A 22,932-nucleotide genomic window follows, 5' to 3' on the forward strand; every position below is an offset into this window, starting at 1 on the left:
TATAAGGTATAAGCTGACTAACTTATGGGAAGGGCCAGTTCGCAGGGTACTTTTTGACCTTTTTTTTTGCGGTGTGCGGGCCTCTCACTGTTGGAGCCTCTCCCGTTGGGGAGCACAGGCTCCGGACGCGCAGGCTCAGCAGCCATGGCTCACGGGCCCAGCCATTCCGTGGCATGTGGGATCCTCCCGGACCGGGGCAAGAACCCGTGTCCCCTGCAACAGCAGGCGGACTCTCAACCACTGCGCCACCAGGGAAGCCCTTTTTTTTTTTTTTTTTTTGCTTTTTGATCTTTATTCACAGAACTTATCCACAATAAAGGTTCCAAGAAAGTCTGAGGTATTTAATATTGTTGAAGATTTTCCAAGAGAATCAGCCAAATGTATTGCAAATTTGTCGTTCCACCACCCAAAGCAACTAGATTATTTATTTCTACTCAAATTCTGAAGTTAGTTAATAGAAATGATCACTGAGTAATTTACAGCTCCTGATCTTTTAGTGCCACTTGATACTCCAGATAATTTATCTGACATTGCTTGAAAGGGGTAGTTCATTTAGAAGGACATATATACAAATAATTTTTGCCATCTATTTTATGTAACTATAATTCTCTGGCATTCTTTTTCTTTCTTTTATATTTATATATTTATTTATTTTTGGCTTGTTTTATTGATTTATTTTATTGAGGTATAGTTAATTTATAATATTATATTAGTTTCAGGTGTCCAACATAGTGATTTAGTAACTTTATAGGTTTTACTCCATTAAAAGTTATTACAAAATAATGGCTATAATTCCCTCTGCTGTACAATATATCCTTGTTGCTTACATTTTATACAAGGTGGTTTGTGTCTCTCTTTTTTTTTTTTTTTTAAATTGGAGTATAGTTGCTTTACACTGTTGGGTCAATTTCTGCTGTACAGCAAAGTGAATAAGTTATATGTATACATATATCCACTCATTTTTGGATTTCCTTCATATTTGTGTCACCACAGAGCACCAACTATAGTTCCCTGTGCTATACAGTAGGTTCTCATTAGTTCTCTATTTTATACATAGTAGTGTATATATGTCAATCCCAATCTCCCAGTTCATCCCTCCCCCTCTTTGGTATCCATATGTTTGTTCTCTACGTCTGTGTCTCTATTACTGCTTTGCAAATAAGTTCATCTATACCATTTTTCTAGATTACACATATATGTGTTAATGCATGATATTTGTTTTTCTCTTTCTGACTTACTTCATTCTGTATGACAGTCTCTAGGTCAATCCATGTCTCTGCAAATGATGCAATTTCATTCTTTTTTATGGCTGAGTAATATTCCATTGTATATAGGTACCCCTTCTTTTTTATCCATTCCTCTGTTGATGGACGCTTAGGTTGCGTCCATGTCTTGGCTATTGTAAATAGTGCTGCAATGAACATTGGGGTTCATGTGTCTTTTTGAATTATGGTTTTCTCAGAGTATATGCCTAGTAGTGGGATTGCTGGGTTGTATGGTAGTTCTATTTTTAGTTTTTTTAAGGAACTGCCATACTGTTATCCAAAGTGGCAGTATCAATTTACATTCCCACCAACAGTGCAAGAGGATTCCCTTTTCTCCATACCCTCTATAGCATTTATTGTTTGCCGATTTTTAATGATGGCCATTCCCACTGGTGTGAGGTGATACCTCATTGTAGTTTTGATTTGCATTTCTCTAATAATTGGTGATGTTGAACAACTTTTCATATGCCTCTTGGCCATCTGTACATCTTCTTTGGTGAAATGTCTATTTAGGTCTTCCCCCCATTTTTGGATGGGATTGTTTTTTTCTTTTCTTTTTTTTTGATATTGAGCTGCATGAGATCTTTGTATATTTTGGAGATTAATGCTTTGTCTGATGTTTCATTTGCAAATATCTTCTCCCATCTGTGGGCTGTCTTTTCATCTTGTTTATGGTTTCCTTTGCTGTACAAAAGCTTTGAAGTTTAATTAGGTCCCATTTGCTTATGGGACCTAATTAAACTTATTTGCATATGACCCACCATGAGGTGGGTCATAAAAGATCTTTCTATGATTTATGTAAAAGAGTGTTTTTTCCTATGTTTTCCTCTAAGAGTTTTGTAATGTCTGGTCTTACATTTAGGTCTTTAATCCAGTTGGAGTTTAGTTTTGTGTATGATGTTAAGTAGTGTTCTAATTTCATTCTTCTACATGTAGCTGTCCAGTTTTCCCAGCACCACTTATTGAAGAGGCTGTCTTTTCTCCACTGTATAATCTTGAATCCTTTGTCATAGATTAGGTGACCATAGGTGCATGGGTTTATCTCTGGGCTTTCCATCCTGATATGTTTATCTATATTTCTGTTTTTGTGCCAGTACCATACTGTCTTGATTACTGTAGCTTTGTAGTATAGTCTGAAATCTGGGAGGCTGATTCCTGCAGTTCCGTTTTTCTTTCTCAAGATTGCTTTGGCTATTAGGGATCTTTTGTGTTTCCATACAAATTGTAAAACTTTTTGTTCTAATTCTGTGAAAAATGCCATTGGTAATTTGATAGAGATTGCATTGAAAATGTAGATTGCTTTGGGTAGTATGGTCATTTTCACAATATTGATTCTTTCAATCCAGGAGCATGGCATATCTCTCTATCAGTTTGTGTCATCTTTAAATTATTTCATCAGTGTTTTATAGCTTTCCAAGTACAGGTCTTTTGCCTCCTTAGGTAAGTTTATTCCTAGGGATTTTATTCTCTTTGTTGCAATGGTAAATGGGATAGTTTCCTTAATTTCTCTTTCTGTGTTAAAGCCCCCCACTGTTATTGTGTTACTGTTCATTTCCCCTTTTATGGCTGTTACCATTTGCTTTATTTATTGAAGTGCTCCTCTGTTAGGGGTATAAATATTTACAATTGTTTTATCTTTTTCTTGGATTGATCCCTTAATCATTATGTAGTGTTGTTCTTTGTCTCTTACAATAGTCTTTATTGTAAAGTGTATTTTGTCTGGTATGAGAATTGCTACTCCAGCTTTCTTTTGATTTCCATTTGCATGGAATATCTTTTTCCATTCCCTCACTTGCTATCTGTGTGTGTCCCTAGGTCTGAAGTGTGTCTCTTGTAGACAATATATATACGGGTCTTGTTTTTGTATCCATTTAGCCAGTCTGTGTCTTTTGGTTGGAGCATTTAATCCATTTACATTCAAGATTATTATAGACATGTATGTTCCCATTACCATTTTCTTATATGTTTTGTGTTTGTTTTTGTAGGTTTTTTCTCTCTTGTGTTTTCCATCTAGAAGAGTTCCTTTAGCATTTGTTGTAAAGCTGGTTTGGTGGTGCTGAATTCTCTTAGCTTTTGTTTGTCTGTAAAGCTTTTTATTTCTCCATCGAATCTGTATGAGATACTTGCTGAGTAGAATAATCTTGGTTATAGGTTTTCCCTTTCATCACTTTAAATATATCCTGCACTCCCTTCTGGCCTGCAGATTTTCTGCTGAAGAATCAGCTGATAACCTTATGTGGAGTCCCTTGTATGTTATTTGTTGCTTTTCCCTTGCTGCTTTTAATATTTTTTCTTTAAATTTAATTTTTGTTAGTTTGATTGATATGTGTCTTGGTGTGTTTCTCCTTGGGCTTATCTTGTATGGGACTCTGCATTTCTTGAACTTGATTGACTATTTCCTTTCCCATGTTAAGGAAGTTTTTGACTATAATCTCTTCTAATATTTTCTCAGACATTTTCTCTTTCCTTCTTCTTCTGGGACCTCTATAATTGGAATGTTGGTGTGTTTAGTGTTGTCCCAGAGGTCTCTGTTCTCATTTCTTTTCATTCCTTTCATTCTTTTTTCTTTATTGTGTTCTGTGGCAGTTATTTCCACCATTCTATCTTCTAGCTCACTTATCTGCTCTTCTGCCTCTGTTATTCTGCTACTGATTCCTTCTACTGTATTCTTCATTTCAGTTATTGTGTTGTTCATCACAGATTGTTTGTTCTTTAGTTCTTCTAAGTCCTTGTTAAACATTTTTTTATCTTCTTGATTTATGCCATCATTCTACTTCCAAAATCCTGGATCATCTTTACTATCATTTCTCTAAATTATTTTTCAGGTAGATTACCCATTTCCTCTTCATTTATTTCGTCTTGTGGTTTTTACCTTGCTCCTTCATCTGCACCATATTTCTCTGTCATCTCATTTTGTCTAACTTACTGTGTTTAATGTTCTCCTTTCTACAGACTGCAGGGTTGTAGTTCCTCTTGTCTGCCCCCTCGTGGGTAAGCTTGGTGCATGGGTTTGTGTAGGCTTCCTGGTGTGAGGGACTGGTGCCTGTGCTCTGGTGGGTGGAGCTGAGTCTTTTCCCTCTGGTGGGCAGGGCTGTGCTCTGCTGGTGTGTTTTGGGGTGTCTGTGAGCTTAGTATGACATTAGGCAGCTTGTCTGCTGATGGGTGAGACTGTGTTCCTGTCTTACTCGTTGTTTGGTGTGAGGTGTCTAGCATTGGAGCCTGCAGACAGTTGGCTGGAGCCAGGTCTTGTTATCGAGATGGATACCTCCAGGAAAACACACACTGATTAATATTCCCTATGCCCAAGAATTCTCTGGCAGTCCAGTGTCCTGGACTCAGGACTCCCACCCTGGAGGCCCAGGCCCAACACTTTGCTGGGAGACAAAGAGCCCACAGACTTCTCAGTGCAGCCAGAGGAAAGAAAAAAACTCTGGCAGGCAGTTGCAACAGACTAGGGTGTACTTGCTCTGGTGGGAGTCCCTCCCAGTGCCCTTGGAGGCAGGTGCTGGCATGTGGGGGTGGCGGTGGCCCCACCCCTTGTGCGCCACTCAACAATGGTGCCTCATTTCCTAGGCAGACCCAAGGAGATTCCCAAGGAGGATTTGTGATGGTCTGTGCTCAGGACCCCAGGGCTTACATGGGCAGAGGAGACCTTAGCTTGAGGGGCAGGTGAGATTGCTCAGATGGGTGCCTCTTCCAGTGCCCACGGAGGCTGAAGTAGGCAGGTGGGGAAGGGGCTGCAATGGTGGCCCTGCTTCTTGCACACCACTCAACAGTGACAGCTTGCTTCTAGGTGTCCCAGGCTTTTTCCACAAATTTTTCCATTTGTGGAGCTCCTTACTCCTGTCTCTTCTGGCTGTTTATTTTCACAGCAAACAGCTGTCCCCTCCCTGGTGCCAAACCCACTTTCCAGCACCCAGCCTCACTCTGCAACAGGAGACACACAACTCAGGCTGGGGTATGCAAGCCTGTGGCACAGAAAGTGCAAGCAGTTCTGATGTTGTCCTGCCTTCCACAGACCATTGGCTGCATTCTCCTTCAATCTTCCAAAGTTCTTTTTCTGTCCCAGTTGATTTCCCCACCATGAAGGGTTTTTCTGAGTTCAGGAACCTCTCCTCACCTTCAGCTTCCCACTAGGGTTGCTGTTTCCTTTTTTGATTCCCTTTTTTCTTCCTTTTGTCCTACCCAGTTGTGAGGGGATTTTTCATGTAATTTAGGTGTCCAAATTCTTCTGTTAATATTCAACAGGTACTCTGTGAGAATTGTTCCATTTGTAAATGTGTACTTGTGAGGAGAGATGAATTCCATGTCCTCCTATTCCGCCATTTTGACCCCTCTCTGCCATTCTTAATCTCTTTGTGATAAACTTTATTTTACCCTGGTTTTTGTTTTTTTGTTTGTTTTTGCTTATGTTCAAGGGATAGAATCAATTTCCATGAACATATAACATTTTTATGGAAAAAATACACCCTCCTCATAAAGATACTCGAAGTTCTGAAATAGTTCTTATTAATTGGAATTATTGGGTTGGCCAAAATTTTCCTTTGTTTTTTAAGTAAAAATAAAAGACACGTTTTTCATTTTCACCAAGAACTTTATGTTCCAGGTGTCTTTTACAGTCTTTCAGGGAATTGAAATTTTTCCATTAAGAGAATTTTGTAAAGACTGAAAATAAATGGAAATCCAAAAGTACAATGTCTGGTGAATATGGCAGATGAATCAGAACTTCCCAGACAAGCTGTCACAGTTTTTGCCTGGTCATCAAAGAAACATGCAGTCTTGCTTTATCCTGATGGAAAATTATGCATTTTCTGTTGACTAATTCCTGATGTTTTTCACTGAGTGCTGCTTTCATTTGGTCTAACTGGGAGCAGTACTTGTTAGAATTAATCATTTGATTTTCCAGAAGGAGCTCATAATAGAGGACTCCCTTCGAATCCCACCGTATACACATCATCTTCTTTGGATGAAGACTGGCCTTTGGTGTGGTTGGTGGTGGTTTATTTTGCTTGCCCAACAATCTCTTCCATTCCACATTATTGTACTGTATCCATTTTTCATTGTCTGTCACAATTTGTTTTAAAAATGGAATGTTTTCTTTACATTTAAGTAGAGAATCACATGTGGAAATACAGTTAAGAAGGTTTTTTTCACTTAACTTATGTGGAACCCAAACATCAAAGCGATTAACATAACCAAGCTGGTGCAAATGATTTTCAACACTTGATTTGGATATTTTGAGTATTGTCAGCTATCTCCTGCGTGGTATAACATTGATTGTTCTCAATTAATGTCTCAATTTCATCGCTGTCAACTTCAACTGGTCTACCCAACAGTGGAGCCTCGTCCAGTGAGAAATCTCCAGCAAGAAATTTCTCAAACCACTTTTGACACGTCTGATCAGTCATAGTACCTTCTCCATACAATGCACAAATCTTTTTTTGCGTTTCTGTTGCGTTTTTACCTTTCTTGAAATAATAAAGCCTAATATGCCAAAAATGTTGCCTTTTTTCTTCCATCTTCAGTATTAAAATGGCTATTCAAAAATTCACCAATTTTGATAAGCTTTTTAATGCATTATGATATGAAAGCTGTCACAATACAATCCAGCAAAATTGTTTCGAATGAGGTTAAAGACAACTAAGAGCTACTAGAGCCATCCTATGGAAAAACCGAATGAAATTTTTGGCCAACCCAGTATCTCAGTCACTTTTAAATCGCAATGATCACCTTCCTTTTCAAGTTCTCCAAAGACTTTTATATGCTAAATCAACTTCCCAATCAATATTCAATGGAGGGAAAAATGGCTCATTCACTCATTCATTCATCCAACAAGTATTTATGGCTTACTTTTCATGATATACTCCAATGAAAAAGAGTACTTGTTTTCATGTAGTTGAATAACTAAAAGGAAAACTAAACATTTCAATAATTTTTAAAGTATTCATTAATTACTATTAATACATAATCATAATTATATTGATATCAGTTATGTATCAATAGCAATTAATTCAAAATTATCTGATGTATTAATTAACATAATCTCTGAACTTCTGTTCTGTGACTGCACAGACAAATTCACTCTTCACTTATCTTTCTATTTAAGAAGGAAAGAAAATGAATTGTGTAAATACTTCTTAAAAGGGTTCTTAGTAAGGCAAAGTCATTCCAACTTTTCAGGTTGTATTTAATCAAATCTTAACTGCTTTTAAAGGAAGGCCCAGCACAAACACTATGTGTCTTATGACTCCCTAATTGACTTCCTATCCAGAAGTGTTTCTCTTTCTCAAACTAGCAATAGCACTTCATTTGGAAATTTCTTCTAAGGAGTATAAACATTTTTTTTTAAACATACAGTTGTCTGCATCTATTCCACTTATTAGAGGGTAATATTTTGAAATTTTAGACCATAATATTTAAATTTTAATGTTCAATATTTTGCTGTAACATGTACCCAGTAAATGTTGTTGAATTAACAGATGCATTAAAATGCATAATATTAAGATGAGTATTTGTGTGTGTATGTGTATGTGTGACAGCAAGAGATAGGCAGAAATTTTATACTAACCCAGAAACATCTTGTTTCTATCAAGTCTCTAACTCAACATACCCCCTGATAGAAAAGAATATTGAAATAAGACTCTTTTCTCTGACTCTCATATTTGTCACTCTGAATGTTAATTCTCTCTAGCCCTGTTTTCATGAGTCTTCAGGTTCTTTAATCTAGTAATCCAGTTTTCCACCCTGGAGACAAGGGACTTACTAGCAACCTGAACTCTGGAAATCTTATTCAGAGACCATAGTATTACTAAAGCCCTAGGGAAAGCAAATTCAGAGCATCACAGATGAAAAGTTCTAAGTTTTTTCTAACTTAGGGTCATCATGGTATAGTTCAAAGAACTTGAACTTTAGCATTGATATAGGGAAGGTAGAGAAGACAATATTGAAGCAACTCTTGAGGATGTATAAGATTTAACAAGGTGAATAAAATGAGAAATATATTCCAGGCAGAGTCAGTGTTGCATGCAAAAATAAAGAAATGAGAAAAACTCTAGTGATTACAAAAAACTACAGTTATTTAGTATTGCTAGAACTTAAAGTGCAAAGGAGGTAGTGGTAGAAGTTGAATTAACAAGGTGAATAAAATGAGAAATATATTCCAGGCAGAGTCAGTGTTGCATGCAAAAATAAAGAAATGAGAAAAACTCTAGTGATTACAAAAAACTACAGTTATTTAGTATTGCTAGAACTTAAAGTGCAAAGGAGGTAGTGGTAGAAGTTGAATTTGGAGAGGAATAGATGAATGAAGTCATGAAGGGTCAACTATAGCACATCTAAAAACTTGGACTTTATTCTGTTAGTGACATGGAGGCACTGAGGGTTTGGTAACATGAAATATCACTCTAGGTATATAATAGTATAATTGTGAAGTGAACTAAGAGGCTAGAGCAATAGATAAGGCATCTATATCAATGTAGAAGTTATTCAAGATCACTCAGGTCTTATCATAGAAAGATACTGTGGTCACACGTCAAAACAATAAATAAGGAAATTGACTCTAAGTTTGGCAACAGAGAAGGGGAGAAGATGGTTTCAAAAGAAGTCATAAACCTTAAAAAATAAGATTGTTTACTTGTTTGTGTGTTTGTTCTGAAAAATGTGTGTCTGTAATGATCTGGCAGCATCCATGAAGAATGAGAAGTTCAGCAAGTACCAGCCATGCTCTTGGTGAATGGAACTTTTCTGGTCAAAGATAAAGAGTTCTTGAAACTAACATGGTTGAGGATTTGGGGAAGGGAAAGTGGAGTCTGTACTTACTTAAAAGATAAAATTGGAAGCATTTAAGTATTATTTGGTTGTGGGTAGTAGAGAAAAGGAGAAGTTGAAGACACTATCCCATTTATGGGCTTGGTTTTGGATGACTATTTGATCATAATAAGACTGAAATGTTTAGAGGTTAACTGAACTGGTTTTTGATCCTGGGCTCATTACCTATCATCTACATTCTCCAAGATACATTACCTAATTTTGAAACTTAATTTTCTCGACTGCAAAATGAAAATGTTACTTACTTAATATGGTTGTGTATTAAATAACAGTATACCTGTAAAACACCTACCACAGATCCTAATAGACAGCATCAGACACTGTAAACATTAGTTCTTATCCAATTTCTACCCTTACTTTTCCCAGGCCATTTATAGAGAGACAGTATGGCTTAGTGGATAAGAGTTTGGACTTTGAATTAGACAAAATGAGCTTAAATCTTGGTTCTGCCAAGCACTATTTGATAATGGTGAGTTAGTTAATTTTTCTAAGCTTCACTATCCTAATCTGTAACATAGGGATAGAAATACCAACATATCAGTGTTGTCCCAGGGGTTAAGTGGGAAAATATATTTAATTTGTATTGACAAGTGCAAGTCATATTGTACTTAAACTTCATAAAAAATAATTATTCTTAAATTGCTCTGAGAGGACATTTTAAGAGAGTCCCCATACTGGATCCAAAGCTTTCCTCTTTGATGCCTGTAATTATTTGTTGTGCCTTCCTATTGAGTAGACATATTTACTTTCCAAGAGCAATACATTTCAAATATCAATGACCAGGATGTTGTATAGCCCCACTCATGATGCATAATGCAAGGGAAATGCCATTCCATTGAATTATTATTATTAGATTTTGGCTTAAAAGTCAGAACCGAGAGCAATTAGTCTCGAACCATGTTCCTCCCTGTGTTTGAATTGTGATATGCCAGTTTGAAGCACATATGCAGTTCATGTGACTGCTGGTTCACCTGTCACTTGCACTATAAAAAGTATTCTATTTGCTTCAAGTTCTGAGTAACACTTTTAGATTTTTGGAAAGCTTGATTAGCTAAAACAAGCCTGCCTGACATGGAATATGGCAGGGTTGCACAAATTCTGTCAGGATATATTTTTTTAAAGATTGTGGGAAAAACCTGCCAAATCTGATCCATCTGTTCACATATGAGTTCTTCAATATTAATAGGCTGGGCAATTGGGAGAATTATTTAATTAATCTCCATGGCTAGTACATCAGGTAACAACAATTATCTTTACTCTTATCACAGCAGTGTTGCTGTTTAAAATGAGTTCAGTTTGTGTTCAGAACATGATTTTAACTGATATTGGTACCCTGACAAATAAACAGTATCATGATGTTTCCACTCACCGTGAAGCAACCAAATCAATAAAAGAGAAAGTCAGAAATAGTCTGAGTGAGAACTGTCTGACCAACAAACATTTCTGCCAACCTTGGTCTTAGAGTCATTTCTATAGGATTGGATTTATGTAGATTGCTTTAGTTCCTGGAAGTTACATGGTAAGAAATGAGGTCAGTGAGAGTAAAAAGTCATGAGTTCTGATCGTCCTTACTATTTCCTACCTGTCTGACATGGATAAAATATTTAATTTTTTTGTAAAATGAGAATAAAAACTACTATAAAAGGCCATTGAACATGGACATATAATTGGCCTAGCACATAGTATATACTCAATAAATATTTGTTGAATTGTCAAATAAAATGATGTATATTATTTATGCCTTCCCTGCACAGTGCTTCATACATGGAATCAGTACTATATGAATATAGTTTTATTTCTCTTTTTTAGGTAGATGCCAGTAGGAAAATTGATAAATAGATACACAGATAAATGGAGGGAAAATACTGAAAAAGCAGATCCCTCTTTCTTCAAGGTATTTCCTCCAGTTACTAACATTAAAAATTCACCAATAGAAATTGTTTCACTTGAGTTTTGAAATAATTTTGGCAATTGTATATGCTTCAAGGGAAAAAGAATTAGCATTTATTGGGTACCTATTTGTATGGCACATACTGAAAAGGGCACATTGCCTAACTTTTTGCACTTCAGTTTTAAAACTTTTTTTTATGAAGTAGTTATTATTACACTACTTTACAGATTAAAAAAAAAATAGGACACTGAAATTTACTGTCTTGCCCATGGTTATCCAGATATGCCACAAGAATTGTGAGAACCTAAAGTAGAAATAAGAACTGACTCCAAATATGTATGTACCTTCTTATTCTATCATGCTATTCCATGATGACAACAAAATCATTTTGAAATGATGAGTCTTCATCTATTGTCAGTGGACACTTTGGTAGCACTAACTCAAGAAGAGAAGATAAAAATAATAGACTAGAAGAGTGGATTGTGGAAAAGAAATAGAACACTTCACAAATTTTTCTTTGGGCTAAATAGTTTTCCTTGTCACTATTTCTTCACTCCTCTTCTCAACTGGAGCTTTTTAAAGTTTCAGTGAGCACTGTTTGGGTTTATACTCTCACTTTACTATTTAGATACACTGGTTCAATTTATATGTCAACTTGGTAAGCCACAGTACTTCAGTGTTGCTGAATAGGTAGGTATTTTTTAGATGAGATTAATATTTAAATTGGTAGACTTTGAGTAAAGCAAATTACCCTCCTTCGTGTGGGTGGAATTCATCCAATTAATGGAAGGTCTTAAGAGAAAATGACTGAGGTCCTCCAAGGAAGAGTGAATTCTGCCTCCAGACTGCATTGGACTCAATCTGTAACATCAGCTCTTCCCCGAGTCTCCAGTTTCTCAACCTGCCCTGCAGGTTTTGGACTTGCCAGTACCCACATTTGCATAGCAAGTGTATGACACATACTGCATATATGTACACATATCCTGTTGGTTCTGTTTCTCTGGAGAACCATGAATAATATACTAGGTCCATGACATTGGGCAAGTTATTAAACCATTCTTTGCCTCAGTTCACTCATCTATCAAATAGAATAATCATATGGACTTTATTGGTATTAAATAAGCTTGTATATCTTCAGCATATCGAGAACAGAGGAAGGCACATTTTAAGTGTTTGCTATTATTTCAAAGTGTTTGGGATATGCTTTCTGTTCCACACTGCTTGCTTAACAGTTTCCTCCAGAGAAATCCTACCACATTAAAACATGAGTCATTGCTTTGCTGAAGATATGGATCTTGAAATCAGAAGTCCCTGGTGCTAAATAAGGACTGACAAATTGCATTCATTTTTTTTTTTTTTTTGTATATCCCAATCCCTGTAAGCATTGTCTTGTTTGTTCCCCTTCCTGAGATGTTCTATATGCCAGGTAGGTATTTGTACACTGATATGTGGGCAAGGGCATGGAGAAAGGGGAGTTCTCTGAGGTCCAAGAGGACGTGGCCACCCTGGAGAAGGATTATGAAGAAGTGGGCACAGAGTATATGGATAGCAAAGATGAGAGTGAGGAGTTCTAGGGGGTTCTGTCACCTGCAATGCCTGGTCTTTTTCCCTAGTTTTTTATTTCTCATTCCATTTTTCCTTAATCCCCTACAAATACAATCCAGATTGCATGTGAAAATCAAACAACCAATCAAGTTATAGATTCTCAACACAAACAGGCTACCTGATTCTTGAAAACCTGAAATTTCTTATCTTCCCTAGCTGTGCACAGGGCCACAGGTCAGGGTAAACACCATATTAAAATTAGATGCACACACTGATTTTATTTCCAGATGAAAAAGTATGACACAGTTTGAAGCACTTTGAAGTAAATAATGGTTTACTAGAGCACTTAGTAAAGAGACTAAGATCCCTGAGTTAATTCTCTAACACTTTCGAAAAGTCTATTAAAGGTCAAGAAATGAAAAAATGTCTTGGGTTACATTTAGCCCCAAGTGAGTCATACTACCTACTTCTTTTAAAATCAGAAAATTGATTTCATCGTGGCTAAACAGTCCTTTATTGTAGTCTTTCAAATCATCCATTTTAAAGATCATCTATTGGCATGATTCTTTGCTTATTCTGGAAACTTGGATATAAAAAAGTTGTTTCTGACCATACTTTTCCACTTTTTCTGAACTTATGCCAAAGTTATATGAGTTCAAAAAATTTTAATATATAAAGTGAGTTTGTATATATTTTCTTTTAAATAAAAATTGTATGTGTTTCAGATGTACAGCATGACCATTTAATATACATAGTGAAATGATTATGTAGTCAAGCTAATTAACATATTATCTTCTTAAATAGTTACCATTTTTTGTGTGTGATGAGAGCACCTGAAGTCTACTCTCTAGCATATTTCCAATATTCTATATAATATTATTAACCATAGTCATCATGCTGTACATTAGATTTCTAGCCTTATTTTCTCTACAGAACTGCAACTTTATACCTATTAACTAACATCTCCCCGCTTCCCCCACCATCTCAGACTCTGGTAACTATTATTCTAATCTGTTTCTATAAGCTCAAGATTTTTAGATTCGACATATCAGTAGGATAATGCAGTATTTGTATTTCTGTGCCTTTTTTTTCACTTAGCATAATGTTTTCATATTGTTGGTTAGCATCCTTTCATTCCAACTTGAAGAACTCCTTTTAGTATTTCTTCTAAGGCAGGTATAGTGGTGATGAACTACCACAGCTTGCTTTTCTGGGAAATTTTAAAAATCTCCTTCCTTTCTAAATAACAGCCTTGCCAAGTGTAGTATTCTTGAAGGTCAGGATTTTTTTCTCTCAGAACTGTAAATATATTATCCTAATCTCTCCTGACTATGAGGTTTCTGCTGACAAATCCAATATGTACTTATGGGGATCCCTTTATATCTGAAGAGTTGTTTTTCTTTTTCTGCTTTCAGAATTCTCTGTTTTTGAATTTTGAAAATTTATTAAAATGTGTCCCATTTAAGATCTCTTTTTATTTATTGTATTTGAAATTCTTTAGGCTACTTGGATCTGGATGTTTAATTCTTTCTCCAGATTAGGGAAGTTTTCTCTAATTATTTCTTTAAGTATGGTTTCTGCTCCTTTTTCTTTCTCTGCTTCTTCTAGGACTATATAATGCATATATTGCTTTGTTTAGTGGTATCCCATAAGTCCTGTAGACTTTCTTCACTCTAGTTCACTCTTATTTCTTTGTGTCTTCTGACTGGGTAATATCAAATGCCCTATTCAAGCTCACTGATCCTTTCTTCTGCTTTATTGAGTATGCTGTTGAAGTTCTCAATGGAAGTTTCTAGTTCAGTCATTGTGTTCTTCAGCTCTTTAGAATTCTATAATTCTACAGAATCAGTTCTGTTTGATTCTTTTTATATCTCTGTTGAAATTCTCATGATGTTCATGTATTGTTTTACTGATTTTTTTTAGTTGTCTGTCTTCTCTTGCAGTTCGCTATGCTTCAAGGTAATTATTTTGAATTTTTTATCAGGCAATTCATAAATCTCTGTTGTTTTGTGATTGGTTTTTGGTGCTTAATTTTGTATCCATGATGGTATTATGTTTCCGTGATTATTCATAATTCTTGGGGCCTTGTATTGGTGTCTACAAATTTGAAGAAGTAGGCACCTCTTTAAGTCTTTACTAACTGGGTTTAGCAGCTAAAGCCTTTCACCAATCATTTTGAGCAGAGATTCTGGAAGGGTCATTTTGTTGGGTCTGTGGGCAGACTCATCTGGTGCCTGGGTCAGCAGGTGGGCAGGCCTGGTGTCTGAGTTCATGGGAATGGGCCTGAAGCCTGGGTCCACATGGACAGATATGATACTTGGGTCCAAAATACAGGCTTGTAAGCTGAGTCCACAGTGACAGTCCTAGGACATATGTTCATGTGATAGGCCCTGGATCCTGGGTCTGTGGGTGCCTACCTGGCACCAGGGATCACCAGTGTAAATTATGACTGGCTCCACTCTATCAAGCCTGGAGACTGGATCTGCAGGGGCCAACCCGGTACTGGGAAGGGCCTTGAGTCTGAGTCTATGTAAATTGCCCTGGCACTTGGGTGGGCCTGTTGCCTTGGTCCATCATGATGAGCTGCATCCTGAGTGCACAGGTGCTGACCTGCTACTGAGGTTCACTGAGGCAGGTTTAGTGCTGGAGCTCATGGTGAAGTCTGGTGCTCACTTCATTCTCCTTCCCCATGGAGAGGGTATCTTTCTTGGAACTGGACTACCCAGGTTTGAGGAAGGGGTGAGATTGTCCATCATACCCTCTTCCATGCATCTTTTCTTATTTCTGTGCTCTACTCAGTTGCTATAATCTCTCACCTGGAATCCTTAGCTCTTGTAAAGGTATTTTTTTGGTGTGGATAGTTGCTCAAATTGATGTTTCTTTGAGGGGACAAACACTGAAACCTCTTATTCCACCACTTTACTGATGTTCTCCTCTGATATGAGGCTTTAATGGAGCTAATATACCATGTCTAAGATAGAAAGAAATTACTTAGGGCTTTCCTGGTGGTGCAGTGGTTGAGAGTCCGCCTGCTGATGCAGGGGACACGGGTTCGTGCCCCGGTCCGGGAAGATCCCACATGCCGCGGAGTGGCTGGACCCGTGAGCCATGGCTGCTGAGCCTGCGCATCTGGAGCCTGTGCTCTGCAACAGGAGAGGCCACAGCAGTGAGAGGCCCGCATACCACAAAAAAAAAAGAAAGTACTTAAATATATGCCTAGTTTCTAAGTATGGTCAAACTTTATGTGTTCTTTCTGATTTAGGAGTGATGTCAAAATCAAGTTCTGCTTAAATGAGAGAGAAATGTGAAGGTATAGGTTTCTAAAGATTAAAAAAAAAATGCAGTTCTCTTAGCCTTTGTTAACAGCTATATTTTCCAGTTGTCTAGGTTACCCTTCCAGACATCTCATCTACATGTCCTATATAAAACCTCAAAATTCATATGTTCACAAGTGAAATCATCATTGTCTCCCCAGATTCACATGGAAATTTATTGTTTTATCATATCCCAATCTCTTTTTTTTTCTAAAATTTTTATTGGAATATAGTTGATTTAAAATATTGTGGTAGTTTCAGGTGTACAGCAAAGTGAATCAGTTATACCTATACACATATCCACTCTTTTTTAGATATTTTTTCCCTTACAGGTCATTACAGAGTATTGAGAAACATTCCCTATGCTATACAATAAGTCCTTATTAATTATCTATTTTATATATAGTAGTGTGTATATGTCAAGCCCAATCTCCCAATTTATCCCTTTCCCCCTACCAAATTTCTCAAGCTATAAATTCCCATACCTCTTTCTTTTCTCAAACCTGATAGCTTTCAAATCATGTTAATTCTAATTTTAAAGATGTTTTCCCAAACTAGTCACTGTTGTACATCTTTATTGCAGCTGCCTTAATAGATGATAGTAAATAGGTGCAAAAAATGTCTGGTACAATGGCTAGTGGAAACTTGCCATCCACATCATGAAAATTTATTAATCTATCCTATATTCTTTCTCATTAAGAAAATTGTTCCCCAGATATCTACTTCTAATTACTGAGATTCTGAACAGGATGACGGAGGAGCAGTAATTAACTCTATTTACCCTGCTCAAATTCTGGATGAATTGAGAAATGGGCAGACTCAGAAAATGGAAATCAATTTATAACTTTATTAATAATGTAGGTGGGAGAAACTGGCTTAGATGTGTGGGAACAATGAATTTCCTAGTACTAAATCTCAGAAGCAGACACATTACCACATTAGAAATCTGTTAAGTTATCCTCCCCATTGCAGCCAGCCCAATACAATTTAAGTGGAGAGCACTAAACCAGCATGCTTGTTTCCTGCAAGAAGCTGTCTCTGAAGAAAAAGAGGGAAGAGAAAGTAGGTTGAGTTACAGGCCCTTTTCTCTCCCAAGGTATTTAGATTACCTTATTCCACTCCCTGGGCAGTAATAAGGCATAATATAAAGAAGTCAATATTATTTAGAAGAGTAGGGAGGAAGTGTTCCACTAACATTCCTAGAGATAACTCAAAAGACCAAATTTATTTCCCATCCCTAATCCAGACTACCTGGAGTTAGCCAAACTATGAAGTTAAGTTCACAATCCTCCATACTGTCACATTTACCCAAGACTTCTAACCCCAAATGCAAACAGTTAGGGTCCAATTACAAAGTTAGAAAGAAGCATCCACATAAGACGATCCTAATTTCTGACATCAACTGCAAGTTTGAGAATTTCTCAAAACCATCCTCAGGTTTAATAATTCAATAAAAAGGCTCACAGAACTTACTGAAACCTATTATACTCATGGTTATAATTTTTACTGAAGAGGATACAGAAAACTAGTCAGAGGAAGAGACACACTGGGTGGAATCTGGGAACATTCCAAATGAAAGACTTCTGTTGTCCTCAGGATGGATTGCCCTACCAACATCAATGTATGATAATATACACAGAGTGTTGCCAATTCTGGGAGTTTACCCAAGCTTTAGTGATCACAGTTTTCATTGAAACTTTATTGTGTAGACATGATTGATTGATCCATTGCCCATGTTGAACTTAAAAAGATGCTTGTTTTATTAAATATTTTTTTACTGTGGTAAAATCACATAATATAAAATGTACTATTTTAACCATACTTAACTGTACAGTTCAGTGTCACTAAGTACATTGACATTGTTATGCAACTCTCACCATCATCCATCTCCCGAATTTTTCACCTTCCTAAACTGAAACTCTGTCCCCTTTAAACAGTAACTCCCCATTCCCCCTTCCCAGCCTCCCACCCCTGGCCCCTGGCATCTACCAATGTACTTTCTGACTCTATGAATTTGACTATTCTAGGTACCATGTATAAGTGGAATTTAAATTGGACTCAGTCTCTACATTGACTGATGTTGCATCATCCAAAGCCCCTACCCTATATTATATGGTTGGAGTTTATGATATAGCCAGCCCCTACCTAAGACTATAAAGTGTGTGGCTTCTCTCACCCTGAATCATTTCTTTAGAGTAAACAAACAAAAGATGTCCAAGTGGTCTACAATGAAAAACAAATATACTCATATCACACAGAAAATTTCAAGGATTTAGAGATTACCATCCAGGAGCTGGGGTCAAAGTCCAGACTTCTCTTTGGACAAGGCCCTAATCATATACACAAGCCCTATCATATCACTTCTGAACTGCACTGGTGGTGTTCTAATTGACTTCACAGCCACCCACCCAGTGTTTCTCACTTTAAGACCATTAAACTATCAAGAGTAATCTCCCTTCAAAAAAGGAAAAAGAAAAAGAGAAAGAAAGGGGTGGTGGAAGGAAACTAGACTTACTCATGTCATTTATGTTTTTTTCTCTTTAAAAAAACTTTTTTTTTTTTTTTTTTTGCTGATTTTCATTTCCTTTGTGGTATATAAAGCCCTCTAAAATCTAAGTTACTGTTCCATTTTCTGACATTCACCTAAGGCCTCACAGTGCACTCCTGCGGGATGACATAAAATTCTTCACTGATGGCCACTGTTCTCTGAATATTCTACTATTTTTTATGACTTAATCTGTTGGTGTTGCTTATTTCTATAATTTCCTTCAACCCTTCTTTGTCTTAACTGTTGAATCTCCAATATATGGACTGTATATAGTAATGGTAGTGTATGAGGGTAGACCAATTGTTATAATAAATAGCCCCAAAAGCTCAGTGGTTAAACATAATACAAAAGATATATTTCACACCAGTGGGTATTTGGCCAGCTGCCTTCCACACAGTAATTCAGGGACCCAGGCTCCTTTTAGTTCAACAATGTGATTTTCTAAGGTATGCTTTCAGAGTCCTCCACTGGATCCGCTATATTCAATTAAGTGTTGAAAGAATAAAGATCTTTAGAGAGGTTTCTAAAGGCTACTACTGGTAATGGTATATGTCGTTTCTGTTTCCACTAGTGAGAAGTAATCACATGGTCTCATCTAGATGCAAAGGCCCAGGAAATGCAGCCTAGCAGGAAAATTCAATGGAGAAACTATGGAAAAATTGGTAAACACCTAGAGAATTTCTGCCAAAACAGTTTAAATGTTACCACCTCAATGTTTCCTTCAAAATGTTTGTCAGAAATATTTATTCTGTTCTTGATAATGGCACAGTTTTTGTTCCTGTAGTGCCATATGCCACATTGATTGCAATGTATTTATTTGCATATCTACTTCCTTCAGGGAACTATGAGCTCTTAGAGAGAAGTGGCTATGTTTCATTTATCTTTTTATCTCCAGAAATTATTATAAATATCTGACATATAGTAGGTATATGATAAATACTTGTGAGTGGTATAATTAATGAATGTCATTCAAATATATTGTATTTAATTATAGGAAATTTATCTGGCTACTATCAGAATCATTAAGTAGAATTTGAAACAAGTTTTGTGACTTAGAACTTTAGAAATGGGGGAGGCTGCACTATCAAAGGAGGAGAAAGAAATGGAGAAAAAGAAATGGTAATGAAATATTAAAGGAAGTAAAATGGAATTTTAAAAAATCGTTTTATTTCTCTTACAATGTATATAAGTACTACTGCACCACAGGGGTTGACTTTGGTTAATAGAAGGAAGGAAGATCACCTGTGATTATAGAAAGCTGAAAAATTTGCACTCTGATGAAGACAGGGAAGAATCTAAATTTTAAAACCAACCAACAATAATCTTGAATGTAGTGTCTGGCCAGAAGTCCTTTATTGGTGGTCACTGGGCAGAAATACACTTTTTTATCCAAGAGTTACTACTAACAAACATTTAAAATACTGAAATATGGCCATATAGTGTTTCTATGTATAATCTAGAGATCTACTCATTGCCATATTATTTTTATCACAGCATGTAACTATTAATGTAAATGTGCATCCATGTAAGGAATGTACTTGTAAAGTAGTTCAATTAAAAAAAAAAAAAAACTTGGATACACAAGGTTAGGGCAATTAACTGAAAAAGAAAGAAAGAAAGAAAGAAACCAAAATGGTGACCTGGGTTTTTGGGTAACCTGATTATCCCTGTAGATAATTGGAATGAAGATTATGGGTGTAATTTTAGATGGATATATACATAGCATTCTAAGTAAAAATAATCTTGTATTAATTTCCTGGGGCTGCCATAACAAAGTACTACAAACTGAGTGGCTTAAAACAAACAAACAAACAAACTGAAATTTATTCTGTCACAATTCTGAAGGCTAGAAGACTGAAATCATGGTGTTGGAGCTGCTATCCTCTTTCCAAAGGCCTCTAGGGGAGGACCCATCCTTGCCTCTTCTAGTTTCTGACTGTTCCCATCTATTCTTGGTGCTCCTTAGCTTGTAGAAGCATCACTCCAATCTCTGCCTCTGTTGTCACATGGCATCTATATGGATGTCTGTGTGTTTGTCCTAGTTCCCCTCTTCTTCACAAGTCATATGGGATTAAGGTTCATCCTAATGCCCTCATCTTAACTTGATTAAATCTGTGGAGACCCTGTTTACAAATAAGATTATATTTACAGATACTTGGTGTTAAGACTTCAATATATCCTTTGGGGGAAGACACAGTTTAACCCATAACTAATCTATAGGGGAAACCAAATCCAGGTGCTTAGTTTATCTCTTTTTTGCTTTCTATGCTTTCCAGTTCTAGATTTTATAGTTGTTTATTGTGATTTATATGGATAAGAAAATAACATTTTACATTTCTTCAACTTCTTGAAAGGCACTAGCAACCCATCCTGGAAGATGTCAGCAGTTTTACTTCTTCTCTTTGTGCCTAATGAGACCAGCTGGTTTTCACACACTAAGTTCCCAAACAAAGCTATGATTCCAAAAAGTGCTAGTAATTTCCATAGTCCCATTGGCTACTGAGCTTCTTGAAGTTAGTCTCTCAGGCTCAATTTTAGCACAGTCATTGGCAAGTTGTTGAGATTTCTCTTCTATCTCTAGCCTACTAGGCATATTTAGTAGATAAAATTTTGACCTGAAATTTAAAAACTGCCAGGTATTCCTCCAGCAAAGATGGGTTTATTTAGGATCAGCAGAGAATTGCTGTTCCACCTCTACAGCAATGGCAAGCCACATGCAAGTCCCCACACAACAAGGGAAAGAGAATGCTTTTGTGGAGAGGAAAAGGGAGTTGGGAGGACTAGAGTGAAAAACGAGTCCATGGTTTCTGAAATAAAAATAGGGTTGCGGTTGTTACGGTTGACTAAAATATAAAGTGATTTGTCCATAAGAAATTTGGAATCCAATTTCGGCAATAACCATCTAGCCCAAGAAAACCTCACAGTTGACACTTAGTGTGGGGTTTTGGGAAACTTAGAACACCACGAAGTTTATCTGGATCTAGGTGTAGTGCTTATTCCAATATCAGATGCCCTAAATATTGAATTTAGGTTTGGCAAACTGCAATTTTTCTTGAGTGACCTTATGGTCCTTTAAGGCTAAAAGCTTTAGCAAATTGATGTGGTCTTCCTGTGAGGAGGTTTGAGAAGAGCAAAGAAGAAAATCACCCATATATTGCAACAAAGTAGAACCTCTAGGGAACTTTATATCATCCAGACCAGCCTTCAGTATTTGCAAGAAATAAGGACTCTCAGTAAAACCCCGAAGCATTATTGTCAAGGTAAATTGTTTTTCTTCCCAAGTGAAGGTAAAAAGGTATTGGCTAGATTCATCAGGTGAATACTAAAGAATGCACTGCATAAGTCTACTGCAGTAAAGAATTTATCAATACTTCCAATGGGAGTGAATTTCATAATGTATTAGGGTTAGGAAAAACAGGGTGTTGAGGGATAGCAATGTTGTTTATTGCTCAGAAATTCTGGAAAAACCTCTACCCTTAGCCCTTAGATTTTCTTACCAGTAACATGGGTGTGTTGCAGAGGCCAGTACAAGGGATAATAAGGCACTGAGCCTTGTAATCTTCTATTATGGGCTCTATGCTTTGAAGGTCTTCTCTACTTACAAGGTATTGATTAATTCTGGGAAGAGATTTTGAGAGGTCTGTTTGAATTTTGATTCAACGGATCTCTAACATCCATTGGAGATTTTGCCCATAAGGAAAGTGGTAGCTGATTCAACAGGGAAAATTGAACTGTGTTTCTAGAATCTACTCAAGTACTGTCAGAGATGGCTCAAATAAAAGATGTCAAAGACTCATTTAGTTTACCTGGTAGTTTACTTTGATGACTACTGTCAATGTCTTTAATTATGTCCCCATATTAGGAGAGAGAAATACCAGCATGATACTTCTCTAAGAAGTCTTGGCCCAATAAATGGATGGGAGGAGAAGTTAAGGAGAAAAGTGTGTGTATCTCACATAGGGCCTAAACGAAGGAGAAAACGTTCAGAGAAAGAAACATCTTGTGGTTCATTAGAGATCCCCACTATTTGAAATGTTTTAATACTCCGTCCTAGGGAGGAATTGTTTTATAATAGTGGGTTGAGCACCGAGAGTGTGGCTCTGGTATCAGTTAGGACTGGAAGAGATTAATCCTCAATCTGGAGAAATATTTCCTCAAGCTGATTAAGAGGGAGGATTGGGAAGACCCCCCCCCCCGCAAAGATCCTCAGAACTCTGTCTTTGAGAATTGGGAGGATGCTGGAAAGGCTGCTTAGAGGTCTGAAGGTAACCAGAGTGCTTAAATTTGTAATAGTCTCTTCTCCTGTGCCCCCAAATCTTTGTAATAACAGCAGAAACTAGGAGGGTTTTGGTTTCATTTAGGAGCCTTCATTTAATGGAGTTATCAAGAATTTTGGCAGTATTCCTTTAAGTTAACTCATCTAGAGTGTATGAGAGCTGGTTTGCCAATGTAACTAAATCTGGAGTGGGCATAGTTTCCCATTCCATCCTGGTCCTTTTTACTAGAAGGGAAAGGTTCTGGTTCAACCCATTAGTAAACAGA

Source organism: Grampus griseus, assembly GCF_964374135.1.
Source record: "Grampus griseus genome assembly, chromosome: 1".
In the NCBI taxonomy this organism is placed as follows: domain Eukaryota; kingdom Metazoa; phylum Chordata; class Mammalia; order Artiodactyla; family Delphinidae; genus Grampus; species Grampus griseus.